Consider the following 23253-nt stretch of genomic DNA (forward strand, 5'->3'; position numbering starts at 1 on the left):
GGTTTACTTCTTGAAGCACAACTCTAAAACTTTTTCAAATTTCAAAGAATTTAAAGCCTTAGTAGAGAAGCAAAGTGATCAACAAATCATGGTATTGAGGTCAGATCGTGGTGGAGAATATGACTAAAAGGCATTCCATGATTACTGAAAACAACATGGGATTAGAAGATAGTTTACAACCAGGTACACACTGCAGCAGAATGATGTAGCAGAGAGAAAGAACAAGAAAAGTATGAACATGGTAAGAATCATGTTGAAAAGAAGAAATTTGTCAAATGATTATTGGGAAAAAGTAGTTGCATGTGCTATTTATGTGATCAACAGATCTCCTACAAAGAGTGTGATGAACAAAGTACCAGAACAAGCATGGTTAGGTATGTATTGCAACGTATCTCATCTCAGAGTATTTGGATGTGTATCTTATGCACACGTTCCTAAGGGGAGAAGAGGAAAATTAAATGATAAAAGTGAAAAATGCATATTCGCTAGTTACAGTGAGCAATCAAAAGCTTACAAATTGTATAACCCTGTCACAAAGAAGACGATAATTACCAGAGATGTTGTGTTGAAGGAGCAAGAGTCATGGAATGGAACTATAGACAAAACAGTTGATGCACAAGTACCACTGGTGGAAGAAGATGATCTAGCAGAAAAAGAGCAGCAAGAATCATAGGTGAAGACACCAAACAAAGACACACCAACAAGGACTCCAAGATTTTCAGAGCAGCATGGATCTTCAAGCACATTAACAGATCAAGATTCTCCCAGCAGTCAATCAGGTGATGAATCAAGCAATGGTAAGAGAAATATGAGAAGCTTGAAAGATATTTATGATGATTTGGATGTTAGCTCAAATTTTGCATTGTTGGCATTCCAACCTTATTCTTTTGAAGAAGCAATCAAAGATGAAAATTGGCTGCAATCCATGGATGAAGAAATTGAAGCTATTGAAAATAATGATACACAGGATTTGGTTGAATTGCCAAAGGACAAAAATCTCATTGGTGTGAAGTGGCTGTACAAGACAAAGTCTAATGAGAAAGGTGAAATTGACAGATTCAAAGCTAGACTTGTAGCAAGAGGATTCTCGCAGCAACCGAGAATATATTTTGGAGAAACATTTTCTTCGGTAGCCAGATTGGATACTGGAGGAGTAGCTCTAAACACAACAACTCAGAAAATGTGGAAAGTATATTAGATGGATGTGAAATCAACCTTCTTGAATGGAATTCTAAAAGAACAAATTTATGTGCAAGAGCCTCCGGGATATGAATTTGAAAGTAATGAAGACAAAGTTTACAGGTTGAAGAAAGTTCTCTATGGACTGAAGCAATCACCTAGAGCTTGTTATAGTAGAATCGACAGCGACATGATTAAGAATGGATTTTGTAGAAGCAACATTGAGCCTACCTTTTACACAAAGGTAAATGAGCATGGACAAATTTTCATTGTTTTCTTATATGTTTATAACATGATTTTTACAGGTGATTTTGACATACATGAATTTAAAGTAGCCATGATGAAAGAATTTGAGATGACAAATCATGGTCTCATGAAATATTTTCTTGGCATAGAAGTTGAGCAATCTGAAAAAGGAATTTTTTATTTGTTAAAATAAATATTCCAATGATTTGTTGAAAAGATTCTGGATGGAAAATTGCAAACGTGTCCCCACACCAGTTGCAACATGCACAAAGTTAAGCAAGGATGATGAAAGCTCATATGTCAATCCAACTCTATTCAAAAGACTGGTTGGCAGCCTCATGTATCTCATAGCTACAAGACCGGATATCATGCAAGAAGTGAGTTTGATTTCTAGATTTATGGAGACTCCAGAAGACACATATTGGGTTGCGGGAAAAAGAATTTTGAGATGCATAGTAGGAACTAGAGATTGTGGCATAATGTATTCAAGCATGAAAAAGAAAGATTTGATTGGATACACAGATAATGATTTTGCAGGCAGTTTGGATGATAGGAAGCGCACTTCTGGTTTTCTGTTCCACCTTGGTTCAGGGGTGATTTCATGGGCATCTAAGAAGCAACCCATTGTGACACTTTCATCAGCAGAAGCAGAATATGTAGCAGCAACATCAACAACATGTCAAGCAGTGTGGTTAAGAAAAGTACATGATGGACTCAAGTAGAAACAACAAGGATCAACAACAATATATTTTGACAACACCTCAGCGATTGCACTATCCAAGAATAGTGCGTTTCATCAGAAGAGCATGCATATTGATACTAGATATCACTTTATTAGAGAACTTATGAGAAATGGATAAGTTCACTTGAAGCCTTGTAAATCTAATGATCAATTGGCTGATATATTTACTAAGTCATTAGCACAAGATGCATTTGAGTTTCAGAGAAGAAACTTAGGTGTTGTAAGCCTAGCTGAGACATAGACCCACAGGCATGTTTGAGTTGTCATGAGTCATGTTTTAGTTTAGCAGTCGTAATTAAGGGGGTGTGTTAAAATAAGATAATTACTCTTGCATGAGTAGTTAGCTAAACATAAAGAGCCAGTTAATTGAGTGCTTGAGTGATTGAGTATTTCAGTGTTAGTAAAGTCGAGTTAAGTGATAGACGTGTGGTTGCATGTGCATGCATGTCAAGGTGAGTCATTATACGAAAAGGATAAATACCCTTCACCGGGTTCATTGTAAGCATCATGTTTTGTGTGATCAATAGAAGAGCAACAACTCGTGTTTTGTGTGAATTTATGCTTTGTCTCCTCTTCCTTTCCAACAAATTCTAAAACATTGTTGCACTTGAGTTTATGACATGGTAAATATATTTTACGGATACCAATACATTAGAATACGAATAACTGGTCCTTTTGCTTTCCAATTATTTTCCTATTCAATTCCCTTGCTTTGTACTAGGAAGTTTGATTATCAACCTAACATATGAATAACATAGGCAGGGGTTCTGGTTTCCTGTAGTGAGGGATTTGTTTTGTTAGTATGTGGAATAACATTATAAAATGAATGTGGCAATTAATTAAAAACATTTTTTATCTAGAAGAAAAAAGACATTTATATAAAAAGATGCAATGGTGATGAAGTTACAACCTCTATCTTTAGCAATATAGCCAAACCAAGGGTGAGCAAGGATAGTTCCCTAGAAATAGACAACTCGAAACCAAAGATAATGTTCAATAAATGAGAAGCCCCCACTACAACCCCCCACTACAGGAAAATTAACTAAAAACATCTACAATTCATTATTTATATGTATCCGACAAGATTGGCTCATCTACATGAATTGTGCTCCATGTCATTAATTTGGGATTGCGTGCCATATTTTTCTTGCTGAGATGAATGACTACCTGATATTTCCACACTATTTATATGTATGTGACATGATTGGCTCATTTACATGAATTGTCCTCTATGCCATTGATTTGGGATTGTGTGCCAGATTTTTCTTGCTGAGATGAACGACTACCTGATATTTCCATTTATGTCAAAGGTGACGATGGGGAGATTGCCATGAACTTGGTGCCAAAATGTTATCACCAACTCCTCATGTGGAATAAAAAAAAGAAGCCAAAAATGGTAAGCCCAATGTTTAGCAGTATTTTGATTAGTCAGCAAATTTGCTTTAAAAATCATGGAATTTTGGAAAGATTTTGATAAAATCTGGCATAGATTTTCGTAAATCCAGGTTATAGTTTTTAAACTTCAAGATTTTGGGTGCTTTAAATGCTTTTGATGGTGCCGAATCCGTTCCCACCATAAAAAACATGATTCAAACACTACTACTATGATATTTGTTGAATTGTTTTGGCCGGATTCTGCCTCTTTTGACCATAAGAGAAATTCTTATGCATGGTTAGATGACAAACTTTGTTTTACCTACTATATTACCACATTGTTTGAATCTACCACCAGCCATTGCACCACATGTTGGGAAGGAAAATCCGTAAGACTATAACATATGGAATAATAGAATATATTAAAAAAATGTGATATGTTATGTGATATAGATGTTTCCTAGTTTGGACTTATTTCCTTTGCAAAATAAGTTACTTACTAAGAATAGGTAATAAACGAATTTAACTTTACAATAGGTTTACACACATGCCTCAGAAATGGAGACCCCAATTCCATTTAACAATTATTATGTTTTAATTTATAAAATATTTTCAATCAAGTAAATAAATTAAATTAATGAAATGTAAAATGTGAAGTTTGAACTTTGAAATTGATAATTGAATCTTTACAAATATGAAATTTACAACAAATTGTTTATCCAACATTGCAATTCTCCTTCAACTACTATATCATATGCATCTAATCTTAAAACTTTCTTATACGTCTTTAAAATTTGTATGGCCACATGTACCCTTGGATTTGGCATGATCCTTTGAACACAAGTAAATCATGAAGAAAATATCATGATACATGAGATTTCCCTCCTTATCGGGCTAGATTCATGATGAATTTATCCATGCCCTCATATAGGTAGGTTTTGATGGGCTTGTCACTATTAACCAATAAATATTTATTAAAGTTTCACTAAGAGAAAAACCCTCCCTTCCTAAAACCCATAAGGATTCTCTAGAAACAAAGTGAAGGTACAACCTATCCCCTAGGTTTTTTGTTGAAGATATTAGCATACCATTCTATAAAAACAAACATTTTCCTCAACCCTAATTGACAATGGATTGATGTTGGAAGCGTGATGGTACAACACAACAAGTTTCTATTATTTGTGATGCCATCATGAGGGCATGATCATAAATGGATTTGGTGATGATTATATTGTCCTCATTTCCTCCTCAACATCTCCAATATTAAATCAATGCAACATATAAAGAAAAAGTAATATGGGTCATCTCTTCATTATAAATTTGTTAAATGCCACATAATCAACACCTTAGTAGTTATGTCTTGAAGAACATGCTCCACGCCTATCTTTGCTCTGAATTTATCCAATAAATTACACAAAATGGAGCATCCTCAAATTTTTTAATTAACAAATCAACACTTAAAAAGAAAAAGTCAATAGGTAAGGTAAATGTGAGTGATTATACAAACACTACCCCTAAAATACATTTATGTTGGAAAATTAAGTTTCATATTTCATATGTCATGGAATATAGAATTTCATGTGTCTTAAACATCTAAAGACAGGTCAAGCTCCACATCTTGTGTATTAAAAATGGTCTTGTCTTAGTCAATCGCTGGTTGTAGATTGGTGCAATTATCATGACAACAAATCAATCCAAATCAATCTCTTGGTGTTGCACGACCTCCAAACCTCTTGGCTTATATATCAAAGTACACAATAAGGTAGTTTCCTACAAGATGAATTATGAGGCCTGTTACAATACCCATCTTTCATAGTTCCTAGTGATCTAAGTTCACTATGACCTAAGTTCTTGCAACAAGATTATCAACCCGCAAGAAGAATTTCATTTGGAATGTATTTTACATATAAGGTGATTTGAAAATTCATGTTGATTCTTTCAGAAATAAGATAAAAGGGAAACAAAACATCCGACTTGTAAATTGATACAATATCTAAAGAAAGATACCAATGAATAAGCTGACGATAATACCAAAGGAGGGAGAAGGAGGAGATGTTCTATTCTAACCATGTTCAATCTACTAGTGTGCCCATTAATGGTTCAATCTGGAGTTGATTGGCTACAATGACTCATATTGGGCAAGTTGCATTGATGATAGGTGAGCTTCCTCTAACCCCTCCAATGAGCCATGTAATGCCCAGGAGCCATATAATGCCATTGAGCATGGACTAGTCCTAAAAGGTAAATCACCCGCCATGGGTCGTTACTATTTTTCCTATTTTGGCCAATCCAACATCCATTTCAGTTAGAAATTCACATTTGAAAATGGGAGATTGAAAATAAAGATATTATTTTTATCAAAATAGTTAAGAGAGGGACCTCTAACCTTCTAAATATGGGTTACAACCAAATAAAATGAACTCACCATTCAAAATTTACAGAATCACATGTATAATTAACACTAAGAAATGACTTTACATCTCAAATATTTTCTTTTCTCATTCCATAATGAAGTTCAAAACAATGTTGTTGTTGACGTTGCTATAAATGACCCTCTACATATGAAGAAATAACTTACGAACATAACTATACCTAATCGAACTAAAAATTTAGGGAGAATGAATGGTTGATTTTTATCAACAAACCCAGAGTAGGGTTACCAGGTATCATGGTCATGGTCATGGTCCTAGTCATGCGATTATTCATCATCATCACTGAAGAAGGAAGAGGCGTATGACGAGGAGGAGAGGTATGATAGACAGTTGAATGTGGAAGGAATGTTGATAAGGATAGAGATGGCAAAGTCCAAGTTACAATCTTCATCCAAGTGCAGGGAGACCTCAATGTGACACTTCAGAGAACCGAACATCATTATGGGTTCATGCATCATTAAATTAAGAAAATTGGTTGAGGTTCCACCACTATCATCATCAGATATGAAAGTTTCCATGTTTCCATCACTGTCACATGTGAGGTCCAACAGAATGCCACACACAGTGGGTCGCTTGTTCAGCCTTTGGATAGGTATCACTGGAAACAACTGGCCAATTTCCCAGAAGGCAGTAATTGACTTGAATATTGATAGATGTATGTGAAACATGGTGGGCCCTTTGACAATAGGAGAAGATACAAGATCACACCTCCAGTCTATAGTGGCCAAGTTTTAAGGCCTCAAACGCGCTTATTTGAATAAATATAGGCACCTTCCTTTCATATGCTCTATGCGGATTTGACTATTGTGGAAATCCCCCATGGTAGTATAAGCCATGACTGCCTTATACTCACCCATTAATTCCTTATGAAAAGTTTCCACCAGAGGCTTCAGAACTGTTCCAGCCACCACTGCAGATACAAAGTCCTTTTTTTCATCCACACACACAACATCAAACACCACAAGAGAATAGTGTGAAATCAGAGGTCTCCCACATTTGCTGCATGTGATTAGATGGTTTACCCTTTTCTAGTTACAGGCCTCAGGGACTTCCCTGACCACAACCGCTGCATATTCTTCCAAATTGTAAGCCTCACAGTTAATAGGCCTCACAGTTAACTTGCAGCTCACACTAAGCACCAAATAAAATTCTTCTTCTTTCTCCAACACAATAATGCAATTAAAATTCAAGGGTATGGTAGTAAGCACCAGTGAAATATATTCTTCATCTTTGTATCCATTATAGACAAGAAAAGCCTTAGGGCTTTCTTTACACATGTAATCCATGGCTAGCAACATATCTTGTTTTGACCCAACTTCTAGCCCAAACTCCATAACGTTCTCCACAACATATCAATGTTGATTACATTTAATAGCATAAAACCCTTGAAAATAAGACTCATACGACTTCATCGACATTGCACAATCAAAGGTCATTTGTAGAGATTCCAGCCTCTGCTTCAGCACATTAAGAACCCTAATAATAAGTGGTGCCAACATTCCCAACCATCCTAAATATTTGGATCCAACCACCTTCTTGATGAGCTTCATCAAATTGATTTCTTCAGAAAGAAGAGTATGATAACCATGAGGTTGAAGAACCTCATTCCCATTATAATTCACTACACAAGGTGGAGCTACCCACCCCTCAAATCTATACAACACAAAAGAATGAGAAACAGACGAGGAGATAGGTGCAACAACAATGCCTACATTGCCGCCATTAGAAAACAAGGGGCTGGGAAAAATCAAAACCAAAAGAACAGGAAGAGAGCCCTCCCTAGTAAATCCATAGCAAGCCAGGGGAAGCATCTGTTACGGTCCCACCCTAACCCCCTTATTTATGTCATGGGATCATGTCATAGTCAAGAGTCAATAAAGCCCATATTAATATTTGTAAGTGGTTAACCCGCAATTAATGACGGGACCACAGTTAGTTGTAAAATGGGCCGTAGTATTAGATAGATGGTATTAATACAACCCACGGTATTGGCCCGTGGTATTGCATGTATGAGTCATATATAAACGATAGAGACTCCCTGCGAGGAGCATCGTGTCTTATTTTGTAGTCGAGCTTTGCTCTATTGGAGGTTGCCCCCTCGAAGAGGCCAGTGAACATTACTCTCTGAATAATAAAATCATTGCTATTTTGTGTTCTGGGTATCTTTTTTTGGGTATCATTTTGCAGATTAAGAGCATAACAAGTGGTATCAGAGCACTTTCCAGGGTCGGTGGGATCTCCAATTCTTAGCAATTTTTTTTTTTTTTTTTTTTTTTTTTTGGGTAGAGACGTGTTCCGGCATCTTTAAACCATTTGGGGAGGCATGCACGCAGGAAATACAAGAGGTGGTCACGTCTGTTGGACTCCCTTGTAACCCTTGTGGGTACCCCTTCGAGTAGTATGGCATTAGAAAGAACCGCGCACGGACTGTCTTCCATGTACCCTCTGGGTATATCGGAAGCCCCCTAGGCTCCCTTGAAACCTCGCCATAGATAAACCGTAGGCCATCTTGTGGCTATAGTACACCGAGAACAACACTTGGAGAGATTACTCGCTCGTACGATAGGGTAGTCGGGTTGTACGGCTAAGGGTACGGTAGATCCTCCTTAGTTAGAGCCCTGAAACATTGGGCCGAGTACTACTGCCAGACCCTTATGTATATTGCGATCTGTAGCACCTGACACTCCTCAAGACCATAGTTCCCTTTTCTATCGAGGGATCGCACATCATCTATATCAAATCCGCTTGTGCAAAGGAGTGCAGTAGCAGCAGCACACATCAGTCCCGCAGTCTCGAGTTCATAGATCAGTCATTCCGATCTATTAGATCCAGCTGATCTGCAGTAGCAGTCTGTTCCACCGCCCAGAGCTATGCGATCCGCCATTCAGATCTCTCAGATCCACCAGAGCGGAGTTGTTGTGAAGGGTTCCTATACCGAGGTATAATTTTCGCAGGACTTTTGGCTGCGTTGACATTTTGAGGATTTGGCGACTGGAGTATTGATCAGGAAGGAGTAAAACTCCGTTAGGAGTTTTCAAAAAAAAAAAAAAGTCTGAGATCTTCCTGGGCGCTTACTGGTGATCTAGCCCATCAGAATCAGGATGATGAGTTGAGCATGCTGGTACCATTCAATTATTAGTGAAAATTTTTTAGGCGGTCCCAATTGTTCATCAGGTTGGTGTATGGTAGAAACTAGAGCCCAAGCGATGGCCAATGAAAGGATGGAAAAACTTGAAGAATCCATGCAAACCCTCACCAATAAGCTTAATGGACTATGTATCCAGGTCTAGCAATTAATCTCGAAGGGCAAGGAGCAAGCCCACGAGGAGGCGTATAATGGCAATGAATACAATGAGGGTGAGTCTAGCCACTCTCCTCACGTCTGGCACACCCACCAACAACCCATTCAGTGACCTCCCAAGTTGGATATGCATAAATTTGATGGTTCTCACCCGTTGGCATGGATAGCACAAATGGAGCAGTATTGCAAACTGAATCGCATCTTAGATAATGCGACTCAGCTTATGTTGGGGAGCATGTACTTGGACAATGAAAGGTGGCAATGGGTGGAATGTCATCAACGTTGCAATGGACCTTTTAGGACTTGGACCCAATTTACAAAAGCTCTTCAAGACCGCTTTGAACAGGAAACCTCTTTTTTGGGTCATCTTACTAAGCTCCGACAGATGGGTACAGTGGATGAATATATTACAGCTTTTGAAACCTTAGCCTTCCGCACTTGGGGTCTCCCAAATGTGTTCTACACGAAATGTTTTATCAGCGGTCTTAAAGAAGCCATCAAAGCTCAAGTCTTACTGCACCACCCTCCCACATGGACAGAGGCTTGCAAGGTAGCCCGTAACGTGGAACGTGCATTAGCAGCCCAATACAGTCGCCCAAATTTCTCCACTAAAGGTTGCCCCCCACAAGCTCACAACACAACTCAAACACTTAAGGTCCAAAAGGTGTCACCTACGGAAATGGCCGAAAGAAGAAAGCAAGGACTATGTTACTACTGTGATGAAAAATACTCCCCAGGTCATAAATGCAAGGAGCCCAAATTTTTTCAAATAGATGCCACTGACTACAGCTCAACAGAGGAAGATCCACCACTTGAGGAACATGAGGCGCTAGAAGAAGACAACCAAAAGGACAATGTCTCTGACGAACCAGTTATTTCATTGCATGCGTTGGCAGGGATTTCTTCCCCTCAAACTCTCAAAATTAGAGGTTTTCTTAAACATCGCCCAGTAGTAGTCTTGATTGATAGTGGAAGTACACATAATTTCATCCATCAAAAAGTCGCAGAAGCAGTGCATAGTTTTGTACGAGCAGTTTCTAACTTCCAAGTCCAAATTGTGGATGGGGGCACAATCAAATGTGAAGGCCGCTGTGAAAATGTCAAACTTCAAATGGGGGATTATCAGTTGAAAACCCACATGTTTGCCATACAAATGGGGGGTTGCGACATTGTCCTCGGCGCTGAATGGCTCCGCACTCTTGGGCCAATCACAATGGATTTTTAGGAGTTATACATGAGTTTTAAGCAGAACAACTCCACACATACCCTCCGTGGACTCCAGGCGGGAGCCCCCTCTATCATCAGCTCGCATAGGATGGAAAATTTGTTAAAAAAGGGCCATCATGGAGTGGTAGCTCAATTTAATGCCATCCAAGTCGTCGAAACCAAGTCTCTACCAATTCATCCTGAGATGCAACAGATTTTAAATAACCATCTGCGGGTCTTTGACAAGCCTCATGAGCTTCCACCCTCGCAAGGGGAACATGATCATAGCATCACCTTGGTTCCAGGGGCCCAACCCCCAAATATGCGGCCATACAGATATCCATTCACCCAAAAGAATGAAATAGAAAAAATAATCAAGGAACTTTTGGAAGCAGGTGTCATTCATGCCAACATTAGTCCTTATTCATCTGAAGTGGTCATGGTGCTCAAGAAAGATGGGGAGTGGCGGATGTGTCCCGACTTCAGGGCCCTCAATAAGTTGACAGTCAAAGATAAATTTCCCATCCCGGTGGTTGACGATTTGCTGGACGAACTCAATGGGGCTCAATTCTTCACTAAGTTGGATCTTCGCTCAGGCTACCACCAAATTCGCATGAACGAATTCGACATTCCCAAGACTGCTTTCAGAACTCATGAAGGCCATTATGAGTTCCTGGTCATGCCATTTAGTCTTTGTAATGCCCCCTCTACTTTTCAGAGCCTTATGAATCACATTCTTAGACCATATCTCAGGAAATTTGTCCTTGTCTTCTTTGATGACATCCTCATCTATAGTGGCACTTGGGCTACACATCTTCAACATGTAGATCTACTCTTGCAACTACTCTGCAAGCATAAATTATTTGTCAAGATGTCCAAGTGTTAGTTTGACATGGAAGAAGTTGAGTATTTGGGCCACATTGTGGGGCGTGAAGCTGTCAAGGTGGACCCCAAAAAGATCCAGGCAATGCAAGAATGGCCTCAACCTAAGACCTTGAAGAGCTTGAGAGGATTTTTGGGTCTCACAGGCTATTATCGTAAATTTGTCCACAACTATGGCTGCATAGCGAAGCCCCTCACTCAACTCCTAAAGAAAAATTCCTTCATCTGGAATGAGGAAGCACAACAGGCATTTACCACTCTCAAAAACGCCATGTGTTCCACTCCAGTCTTAGCACTACTTGACTTCACCAAATCCTTTGTCATTGAATTTGATGCTTCGAGGATAGGTATTGGGGCGGTCTTAATGCAGGAAGGGCGACCTTTGGCCTTAACAAGCCAACAACTAAGTGGGAGGAATCTAGGCCAATCTAACTACGAAAAAGAAATGATGGCCATCTTACATGCAGTCGAGACCTGGCGACCTTACTTATTGGGGCAATGTTTTCAAATCCCCACAGATCATCAAAGTCTTAAATATTTTTTGGAGCAACGCCTATCCTCCCCACAATAAAATAAGTGGCTCGCCAAAATGCTGGGATATGATTATGAGATCATTTCACAAGAAAGGGAAAGACAATAGTGTAGCAGATGCATTATCTCGCCAATTTGAGGAAGAAAGTACTCTGCTAGCAATTTCCCTCCCCATTCCAGAGTGGATTGAAGAGGCTCGCAAGGAATGGTTTTCACACCCCAGGCTATCCCAACTCATTTCTCAATTGCAGGTAGATCCAAATTCCACCAAGGGCTACTCGTGGCAGGATGATATTCTTCGCTGCAGGGATAGAGTCGTCATAGCACCAACATCCACCCTCAAAAATCACATTTTGGCAGAATTGCACTCATCTCCCATAGCAGAACATTCGGGCTTTCAGAAGACGTATGCTCGCACCAGAAGATCATTTTTTTGGACAGGCATGAAAAAGGACATCCTTACTTTCATAGCAGAATGCGATGTCTGTCAACGCCACAAAGGGGAAACCGTCAACACACCAGGTACATTACAACCATTGCCCATTCCGACATCAATTTGGACGGAGGTTTCTATGGATTTCATTACAGGTCTTCCAAAGTCCGGGAACAAGTCAGTCATCATGGTGGTTGTGGACCGACTATCGAAGCATGCTCATTTCTACGCCCTACACCGTCCATTTACACCAACTTTGGTCGCTCAATCTTTCATGGATCAGATTTTCAAATTGCATGGCATGCCCACTTCTATTGTGTCTGATCGCGACCTGATCTTCACCATTAATTTTTGGCAGGAACTTTTCAGGATACAAGGCACTCAACTAAAACTCAGTACTTCCTATCATCCGCAAACGGATGGTCAAACTGAAGCCGTCAACAAATGTCTAGAAACCTACCTTAGGTGTTTCACTTCAGAAAAGCAACACCTTTGGGTACAGTGGTTACCTCTGGCTGAATGGTGGTATAACACCAACTATCATGCCACCACCAAATGACTCCCTATGAAGCAGTATATGGTCAACTTCTGCCTTCCCCTACTTCTTATCTCAAGGGGTGCTCCAAAGTACAAGTAGTGGATCAACTCCTACAACATCGCGCAACCATGCTCGCCCATCTTAGAGAGAATCTTCATCAAGCTCAGAACCGCATGAAGCAACAGGTCGACTAGCATCGTTCAGAGCGCCAATTTCAAGAAGGGTATTAGGTCTTTTTGAGGCTGCAACCATATAAGCAAACATCACTCAAAGACAAGGGTTGTCAAAAGCTCTCTCCAAAATTCTACGGACCATACCAAGTACTTCAGCGCATTGGAGAAGTGGCTTACAAGTTGGCTTTGCCACCTACTGCAAAAATCCATCCAGTTTTCCATGTATCGTGCCTCAAGAAAGTGATTGGGAACAATTTCCGAGTTCAAACCAGTCTACCTGAATTGGACGAAGAAGGGTCAATCTGGCTTCAACCCGAACAGGTTCTAGACACACGAGACAAGCACCTGTGCGGCCGCATGATTAAGGAAGTCCTCGTCAAATGGAAAGACACCTCTCCGGAAGATGCAAGTTGGGAACCAGCCACTATTCTTCAGCAGTTTCCGCAGCTTCAGGCTTGAGGACAAGGCTAGTCTTAAGGGGGAGGGCATGTTAGGGTCCCACCCTAACCCCCTTATTTATGTCATGGGATCACGTCATAGTCAAGAGTCAATAAAGCCCATATTAATATTTGTAAGTGGTTAACCCGCAATTAATGACGGGACCACAGTTAGTTGCAAATGGGCCATAGTATTAGATAGATGGTATTAATAAAACCCACGGTATTGGCCCGTGGTATTGCATGTATGAGTCATATATAAAGGATAGAGACTCCCTGCAAGGAGCATCGTGTCTTATTTTGTAGTCAAGCTCTGCTCTATTGGAGGTTGCCCCCTTGAAGAGGCAAGTGAACATTACTCTCTGAATAATAAAATCATTGCTATTCTGTGTTCTGGGTATCTTTTTTTGGGTATCATTTTGCAGGTTAAGAGCATAATAGCATCCCTTCCCACCTTTTTACTATCTCTCAGGATTTAGAGTAGCATGGGTCGTTACTGTAACGAACTTCTAGTGTAGCGTTTACTGTAACTGCTTATGATGATCCAACAACGAAATTTATTTTAATCATCTAACACATCAGATCAATGATGCAAGACAATACACAATGGAACATAGGGGAGTTCTTCTCAAAGGGAAACACCCTAAGCACATAGGGGAGTTCTTCTTGAGGGAAACACCTTACGACATAATTATTAGTTTGAAGCATTTGTTATTTTTTGACATTGAGGTTAATCAATACAAAACAACACAAAGGCATGTGCCTATTTTGGAATAGGGATTCCATAATTTTAATTTAATTATCAATAATTATTAGGTGAATTTAACCTCCACAAAATATTTTAAAATATTCTTAGTTGTATACAAAAATCAAATGTTAAGATTTATATCCAAATTAGTTATGCCTTTTTTAAATTTTTAATTAAACTAGTATTGATAAGCCTTGATATTTATCCATGTTATTGTAACAAGGCCTATAAAGTGAGGCTGAATCAATGACTCATGATTTATTGGACATTTAGTATTGATAAGCCATGATATTTATCCATGATATTGTACAAAGCCTATAAAGTGAGGGTAAATCTCCATGGTTAAAAATATTGTCACGCTATTTTTGTAAATGTATAAATATTTAATAATTATTATTATTATTATTATTATTATTATTATTATTATAAATAATTAAGAATTTAGTTAATTTTTATAATTTTTTATAATTTAATAATGTGAAATGTATCAAATAAATGTTTTGATGTTTATCATAAATTTATGTTTATATTCTATTAGTGTTTACTAACCAATTAATTTATATAGCTAAATTAATTGTTATTAAAAAATCATAATCAGTTAACCAAAAAAAATCAAAATAATTTTTGTAACTAAAATTAATGAAAAAGAATTGAGTTATATCGAGTTATTTAAATGAAAATGCAGATAATATAACCCATAAAAAATGTAATAGGGAACAAAGAGCAATGAAAAATATGAAACACCATAGTGCATGAAGAGTGAAATTAATGAAGCTTCCAATGCCATGAAATTACAGGAAGAGTAAAATTAGTTTTCTTGAAAAGGTTTGAACCATGTATCCCATTTCACCATGAATAAACCATTGAAAAAAAACATAAACCATAGTTAATTATAATTATCAAAATAATTATTTTATCTAATTATTTTCACAAAATATTCACTATGTTTATAGATTTTTTAAATATGCTTAGACTCCCCGAAAATCTTATCTAATTAGCCGCTTCCCCTTGAACGTAACTTACGGAACAAAACACGGTAGCACAATTAAAACTATATTTTAAATAAATTATTGGAAGGTATAAGAAAAGTAATTTCTAATTTATCCAGGTTGAATACCTTTACTTATTTAATGGTCTGCTGACTAGCGGTTCATCATACCAGACTCATCGTTGCACCTTTAAATTATGATGTCGTAAATTTTCTTACGATATGTCAGACAGAGACAATTTTGAGACTGTGCTACTTTTGATAGTAATTAGCATCTCATTTCAACTAACTTATATTATTTATCTGTACACACAAAACATGAACTCGTTTAGTCATGAAATAAATTCCGCATCTTATTCATGAGAAGATAATAACAATCGTTACGGTAACGAACTTACTATAACCACCTATGATAATCGCTTTAATCATCTAACACATCAAATTTAACAACGAAAAAAAATAAACGGGATACATAATTAAATATATTAATTTTAATTTAATGATTTAGATAGTATCATTTGCTTTCTTATGATGATATTTTCTTTAAATTCCTTTAATTTTATCTGTACACACAAAAACTTCTATTATTTATCTGTACACACAAAACATGAACTCATTTAGTCATGGTCGGTTGGGTATATGAAATAAATTCCGCATCTTATTCTTGAAAATATAATAACAATCGTCACGGTAACGAACTTTAACCACCTATGATAATCCAACGGTGGGAATTTTTTAATCATCTAACGCATGAAATTTAACAACGCAAAACAGTACACGGGATACATAATTAAATATATTAATTTTAATTTAATGATTTAGATAATATCATTTGCTTTCTTATGATGATATTTTCTTTAAATTCCTTTAATTTTATAATGGTTTGATTTAATTAATTGAGATAATTTAATTAATGGTTAAATACATGAGTGAATTGACTGGAAAATAGAGAGGGTGTTATCTGATGTATCAAATAAATGAGAAAATCCAAAAGTCAATCTCATATTTTAGTTCAAATAATGTTTTAGACGAGTGAGTGTGCAAAAGCACTCAAAATTACTAAGTGTTCATGAGATGGAAAACACTCAAATCTATTACGTGTCCATGAGACGGTTAATTTAGTACATAAAGCGTTGCCTAATTATTAAGTTTTAGTGATTATGGGTGGAATTTGGAAAAATAATTTGTGTGGAATTTGGAAAAATAATTTGTAGTGACAGCTTGTTTCTGTTTTGTTATTTAAAATAAATTATTTTTTTAGTATGTGAATCCAATATTCTCAAAATTCCTAACAAAACTTTCGCATATTCCAAATAAATATATATCTATGTAATTCCAATTTTATTGTTGATTTTAGTTGTTTTCATATATATATATATATAAAATTCCATTTTTACCGTTGATTTTATTTGTTTTAAGTGAATTCTTTACCAGAATGGTAAGCGGGAGAAACAAATGTGAAATAACACAACGCTGGCGTTTATTTGTTTGAATGAAACAATGGATTGCAATGTAGGAAATTCAAAAACCTGTGGATAGGAATGGCTTAGGACCCACGACCTCAGCCCACTGAATTCGATATAAGGCTGCAAAGTCTCTCAACTCTGGCCGATACATTTCGAAATTTTGCTCCACTATTTTGTCTGTGGCTCCTTTTCTCCGACCCGAAAAAATGGAATCCAACACTGATGCTGCTCAAATGAAGATCGATGAGGATAGTTGGGTTATTCAAATTAACGAATCTCTCGATGCACTACAAGAAGAAGAGGAGGAGAATGTGAAAGTGTTTTGTGTCTCGGTGTTTAATGTGCCAAAAGAGTTATTGGCAGACAAGCCAGAAGCCTACATTCCTCAAATGGTTTGCATCAACCCCTGTCACCACTGGATATTTGAGCTCTATGATATGGACCACTACAAGTTAGCAAAGGGTCTAGAAAAGTTTTAGTCGGTCATTGTGGAGGAATTTAAAGAATACGATTGGGACGTCCGTGCTAGATAATAAAACAACGATTCTATATGCGAAATAACTGAAAGAATCGTTTTAAAAACTTAATGCCCAGAAATAAGAATTACCTCCAGCCATTGGTGATGTTTTGATGCAGGCCACAGTCCACTTGCTTCTTCTTCAGCACTCCAGCTTCAGAGTGCTTCAATCCAAGCAAAAAGAAAAGAATACAAAAATTCTGAAGGCACTTCCAAGCTCTGCTATCTCAGCTAGATTGTGTAAAAAATGAAGGGGATTGAGATTCAAGCTTGGGGACCAAACAGATGAATTTATAGCCAAGCTTCCATCAAGCTTCTGATAGCTATGTGTCACATGTCTCACAGATCAAGGCAGAGAACTCCAGATGGAGTAATGGACCACTTTAGTAGCTCCCAACAATAAATTTATTAACTACGGTTGATTTCCTTAAGTTAAGGAAACTACTGCAGTTGGTTTCCATAAGTTAAGGAAAGACTGCAGTTTAAATTCCATAATTGTAGGCAGCAATTGTGCAAAAAATTAATGGAGCTTAACATTCTCCCATTTGGTCCATACTTCCAAACTTAATGTTTCAACTTAAAACCCATTGATAATCTGTATTAAGTAATAGATACATGAATCATGGCGATAAGTCCTCTAATGACGAGTATTATCTTCCATGTATTACTATGCATTTATTCTTATTATAATTTATGTGGCAACAATTTCTTGATGAATAAACCTTATGTTTATTCTTGGTCCTTCTTAAATGAATTTTCTCAAATCAACTTAAAGTGCACATAAATATGAGAAAAAACATCACAAGAATTAAGAATTTCATTAAAACAACATTGTCCATACAATGAGAAACTACATAATGGAACCAAGTCCCATATTCAATACATGATCCTTGAATTTAAACGGTGGCATGCCCTTAGTCAAAGGATCAGCGATCATTAACTCAGTGCTGACGTGCTCAATGACCACTTTCTTTTCTTTAACACGTTCCCTTATAGCTAAATACTTAATGTCGATGTGTTTATTTCCACTCCCACTTTTATTGTTTTTATCCATAAAAACAGTAGCTGAATTATCATAATATATTCTCAATGGCTTAGAGATAGAATCCATAATTCTAAGCCTAGAAATGAAACTCCTAAGCCATACACCATGTAAGGTAGCCTCAAAACAGGAGATGAACTCGACTTCCATAGTGGAAGTGGCAAACAAGGTCTGCTTGGCACTCCTCCATGATACAGCTCCACCGGCCATCATAATAATGTAACCTGATGTTGATTTACGTGAATCAACACATCCAGCAAAGTCAGAATCTGAGTAGCCAATTACTCCCAAGTTGTCCGTCCGTCTATACATAAGCATGTAGTCTTTGGTTCCTTGAAGGTACATCATTACTTTCTTTGCAGCTCTCCAGTGGTCTAAACCTGGATCACTCTGATATCGTCCCAACATTCCCGCAACAAATGCAATGTCAGGTCTTGTGCAGACTTCAGCATACATTAGGCTTCCGAGAGTAGAAGCATATGGAATTTTCTTCATTTGTTCCCTTTCAAGGTCGTTCCTTGGGTATTGGTTCAAATTGAACCTATCACCCTTCACAATAGGAGCTACACTTGGTGAACAATCCTTCATCCGAAATCTCTCTAAAATTTTATTAATATAGGTTTCCTGTGACAGACCCAAGATGCCTCGAAATCTGTCTCTATGGATATTAACGACAATGACATAAGATGCATCACCCATATCCTTCATATCAAAATTTTTAGAGAGGAATTGTTTCACCTCATGTAGCAAACCCTTATCATTGGTTGCTAGCAAAATGTCATCCACATATAAAACAAGAAAACAAATTTTACTCCCACTAACCTTCAGGTATATACATTGATCCATAATGTTTTCTACAAAACCAAAAGAAGAAATTATATTATGGAATTTCAAATACCATTGGCGGGATGCTTGTTTTAAACCATATAATGACTTTTTGAGCTTGCAAACCAATTGATCACCATCACTAGAGGGGAATCCTTCAGGTTGTTTCATGTAAACTCGCTCCTCTAGATCTCCACTAAGAAAAGTCGTTTTCACATCCATTTGTTGCAACTCCAAGTCAAAATGGGCTACTAATGCCATAATAATGCGCAAGGAATCTTTCTTAGATACAGGAGAAAAAGTCTCCATGTAGTCGATTCCTTCTTTCTGAGTGAATCCCTTAGCAACAAGTCTTGCCTTGTATCTCTCAATGTTACCCAATGAGTCTTTCTTTGTCTTAAAGACCCATTTACATCCAATGGCTTTTGCACCATTAGGCAACTCAACAAGATCCCAAACTTCGTTACTCTTTATGGAATTCATCTCTTCCTTCATGGCATTGTACCATAGTTTTGATTCTTTGCAACTCATGGCTTGTGAAAATGACTCGGGATCATTTTCGGCTCCAATGTTGTAGTCAGATTCTTGTAGATACACAATATAATCATTAAGAATTGCTGATCTCTTAGGTCTAGTAGATCTTCTTAATGTTGTACCATCACCTTCCTGAGAAGTATGTGGTTCAACTTGTTGTTCAAAAGTTCTTGGCAACTCTTGAACTCCTTGATCTACTGGAATATCGTCAGCAGCTTGTGGAACTTCAACAATTGGTTGTTCAACACCAGTTTGTACTTGAGGGGTGATATGAACAATAACCAATCTATCACTTGAAGTGGAAGGTTGAGATTCTGACTGATCCTTCTTAGAAACTATGTTTCTGGTTTGATCGCTCCCACTGATCAAGTCATTTTCGAGAAACTTTGCATTTCTTGATTCCACAATCCTAGTGCTATGAGATGGACAATAAAATCTGTAACCTTTAAACCTTTCAGCATATCCAATGAAATACCCACTAATGGTCCTTGGGTCCAGCTTCTTCTCTTGTGGATTATAAATTTTCACTTCAGACGGGCATCCCCAAACGCGCATATGTTGCAAAATCGGTTTCCAACATTTCCATAATTCAAATGGCGTTTTAGGAACCGCCTTGGTTGGAACTCGGTTTAATATATACACTGCCGTCTTAAGTGCTTCAGTCCACAAGGATTTAGGAAGATTGGCGTTGCTAAGCATACTCCGCACCATGTCCAATAATGTTCGATTTCTTCTTTTTGCTACACCATTCTGGTCGGGTGAACCAGGCATGGTGTATTGGGCAACAATCCCATGCTCTTCAAGAAATTTAGCAAATGGCCCATGTGCTTGTCCATCTTCTGTGTATCTACCATAATATTCTCCACCTCTATCTGATCTCATAATCTTAATTTGCTTGTCGCATTGTTTCTCTACTTCAGCCTTAAAGATCTTAAAGGCATCTAACGCTTCGCTCTTTTTATGAAGCATGTAGAGATACATATATCGTGAGTAATCATCTATAAAGGAGATGAAGTATCTCTGACCATGTGAGTCCATGTCTGGACTACATATATCAATATGTATGATCTTTAATATGTCCAAACTCCTTTTGACACCTTTCTTTGACTTGTTGGTCTGCTTTCCCTTTATGCAGTCCATACAAGTCTCAAAATTAGTAAAATCTAGAGTATTAAGTACCCCTTCATTTACCAATCTTTTAATTCTTTCTATGGAGATATGACCTAGTCTCCGGTGCCATAATTTAGAGGAATCTTCATTAATAACACATCTTTTAGTGCCAGTGTGAACATGCATTGAATCATAAGTGACATCGTTTTGTAAATTAATGTAGTAAAAAACATTATACAAAATACCATTCCCAACATAATCAGATTTATAGAATAGACTGAAATATTTTTCTGAAAAGTTTAAGGAATATCCAAAAGGTACAAGCCTTGAAACTGAAATCAAGTTTCTAGAAAAACTTGGAACATAGAAGGTCTTTTCTAATTCTAAAACAAAGCCACTACTTAAAGCTAAATAACATGTTCCTATAGCTTCTACATGCGAGCCCATCTTGTTTCCTGATAAGATGCTTTGCTCACTTCCCACTTGCTTCCTTAGGTTTCGCAAACCTTGCAAGGAATTCGAAATGTGAATTGTTGATCCAGAATCAATCCACCATGTGTTAATATTAACGTTAACCATATTAGATTCATAACAAACAAACGAGATTACTTCCTTAAGTTCGGGAATGTCACAACGAATTTCAGAGAAATTTGCAGGTTGTACTACTGCATTAAAAAATCACATGCTTATGTTAAAATTGAGGCTTAATAAAATTTCATGTTTTACCAATGTAAATCATGCAAAAAAAAAAAAATGAATCTAATGACATAAAAATTGCCTGTGGGCTAAATTTTCATTTCAAAGAGATTCAATAAAACTTCTTAATTCATAACTCCTGTGGGTAGGTCATGAAATTTTATCCTAATTAATTACATAAATATAATAAAAATTCCTGTGGGATAAAATTCATTATATTCAATGTAAATCATGCTAAAAGGAATTGAATCTAATGACATAAAAATTGCCTGTGGGCTAAATTTTTAATTCAAACAGATTCAATAAAACTTTATGATAAAACTTATTAATTCATAACTCCTGTGGGTAGGTTATGAAATTTTATCCTAATTAATTACATAAATATAATAAAAATTCCTGTGGGATAAAATTTATTATATTCAGTGTAATTAATTACAATTTAATGTCTAAATAATCTTTATGTGATCTAACCAATCAAAATATATAATTTTATTTAATTAAAGATGCTCTGGCTATTCTCTAATTAATTAAAATTATATGGATCGCTAGATATTATTTTGTTGCATAAACAAAACTTAACCAGAGAGAAAAATAATGTTTACTAAAAGGAGTAAGTCAAAATGACATTTTTAATAAACTCCATATAACTGTAATAATTATCGAGCAAAATCAAAATTAAGGTTAGAGCAGTCAGCATTACTGCAAATGACTACAAATTGCATTGCAAGGCTATTGAGTTCAAAATAGAGATTCTCACAATTTAGATTTATCTTCTTTAAGTAATACTTCAAAGGTCATCCCTATATTCATTTCGCCTAATATTTTTATAAAATGAATACAAAACCTCATATTTAAACTCCAGCCTCCACAATTAAATATAACTTCAAAACAATAAAATAATTTATACCCATAAGAATTCAATTCTCACAAAACCAATCAATTTATAATACATCATTGATTATGTGTACAACTTAATTTTTTTTTTTAATCATAATCATTTAGTTCGTAATGTTTATTTTACGATTTTTATTTACTCTCCTTAGTCTAACTGTCCCATAATGGCACTAACTTCCTTTTTCCTTTCCTTCATTGGTGGAAACTAAGCACAAGATTAACCAGGATCGTTCTATCTATTGGCTTATGAATCATGACATTCTTCTAGACAACAACTTCGTTAGTAAGAAGAAATGTAAGATAATATTAAATAGGCATTGCCCACAGGCTTGAGCCAAGATTCGTGTATGCACCAGAAGCAAGCTATCATGAGGTATTCTAGCAGATTGAATCTTGAAGGTACATCATACACTAAAAATCCATAGAGTTATCGCTGATATTTTCAGTAAGTAGGCCTAAATATTAGATGAAAGGAGGACTACTATTGTCTAGCAGCTCCTTGGAAAGGAAATAGAAGAAATTACAAACTTTATTTGATATTCATACGTTTTCTTTTATATTTCTAATTGATGAGTGGTTTCAACTACGTGTACCATATTATATTTGCATATAGAGAAAATTGCAATCAATACAAAATATGTGCTCAGGCTGAAAGTAAAATCTTTGCACATACAAAATGCTGGTTTCAGATGCCTCTCGGAGTGAATTCAAAACTCAAATCATCTTTGTCTAGTTCTTTAATAAACATGGTTTTGTTCCTTACTGTAAGTCCAAACCAAGCACAAGTGAAAATTTACATTACATATTTCTTGCGATGGATACATGCCCAGGTCATTTGAGTAAAGTTTTACCAATAAATAGTAGCTTTAGTGCTGGAACTACTTCTTTATATTAAAAATAAAAAATAAAATCATCATGAGAACAGAAGAAGAATGGCTTCAGACTTTTACGAAAGTATA

Source organism: Pinus tabuliformis, chromosome 5_2, assembly GCF_031772625.1.
Source record: "Pinus tabuliformis cultivar Carrire ecotype Pingquan chromosome 5_2, CPIR1, whole genome shotgun sequence".
Classification (NCBI taxonomy): Eukaryota; Viridiplantae; Streptophyta; class Pinopsida; order Pinales; family Pinaceae; genus Pinus; species Pinus tabuliformis.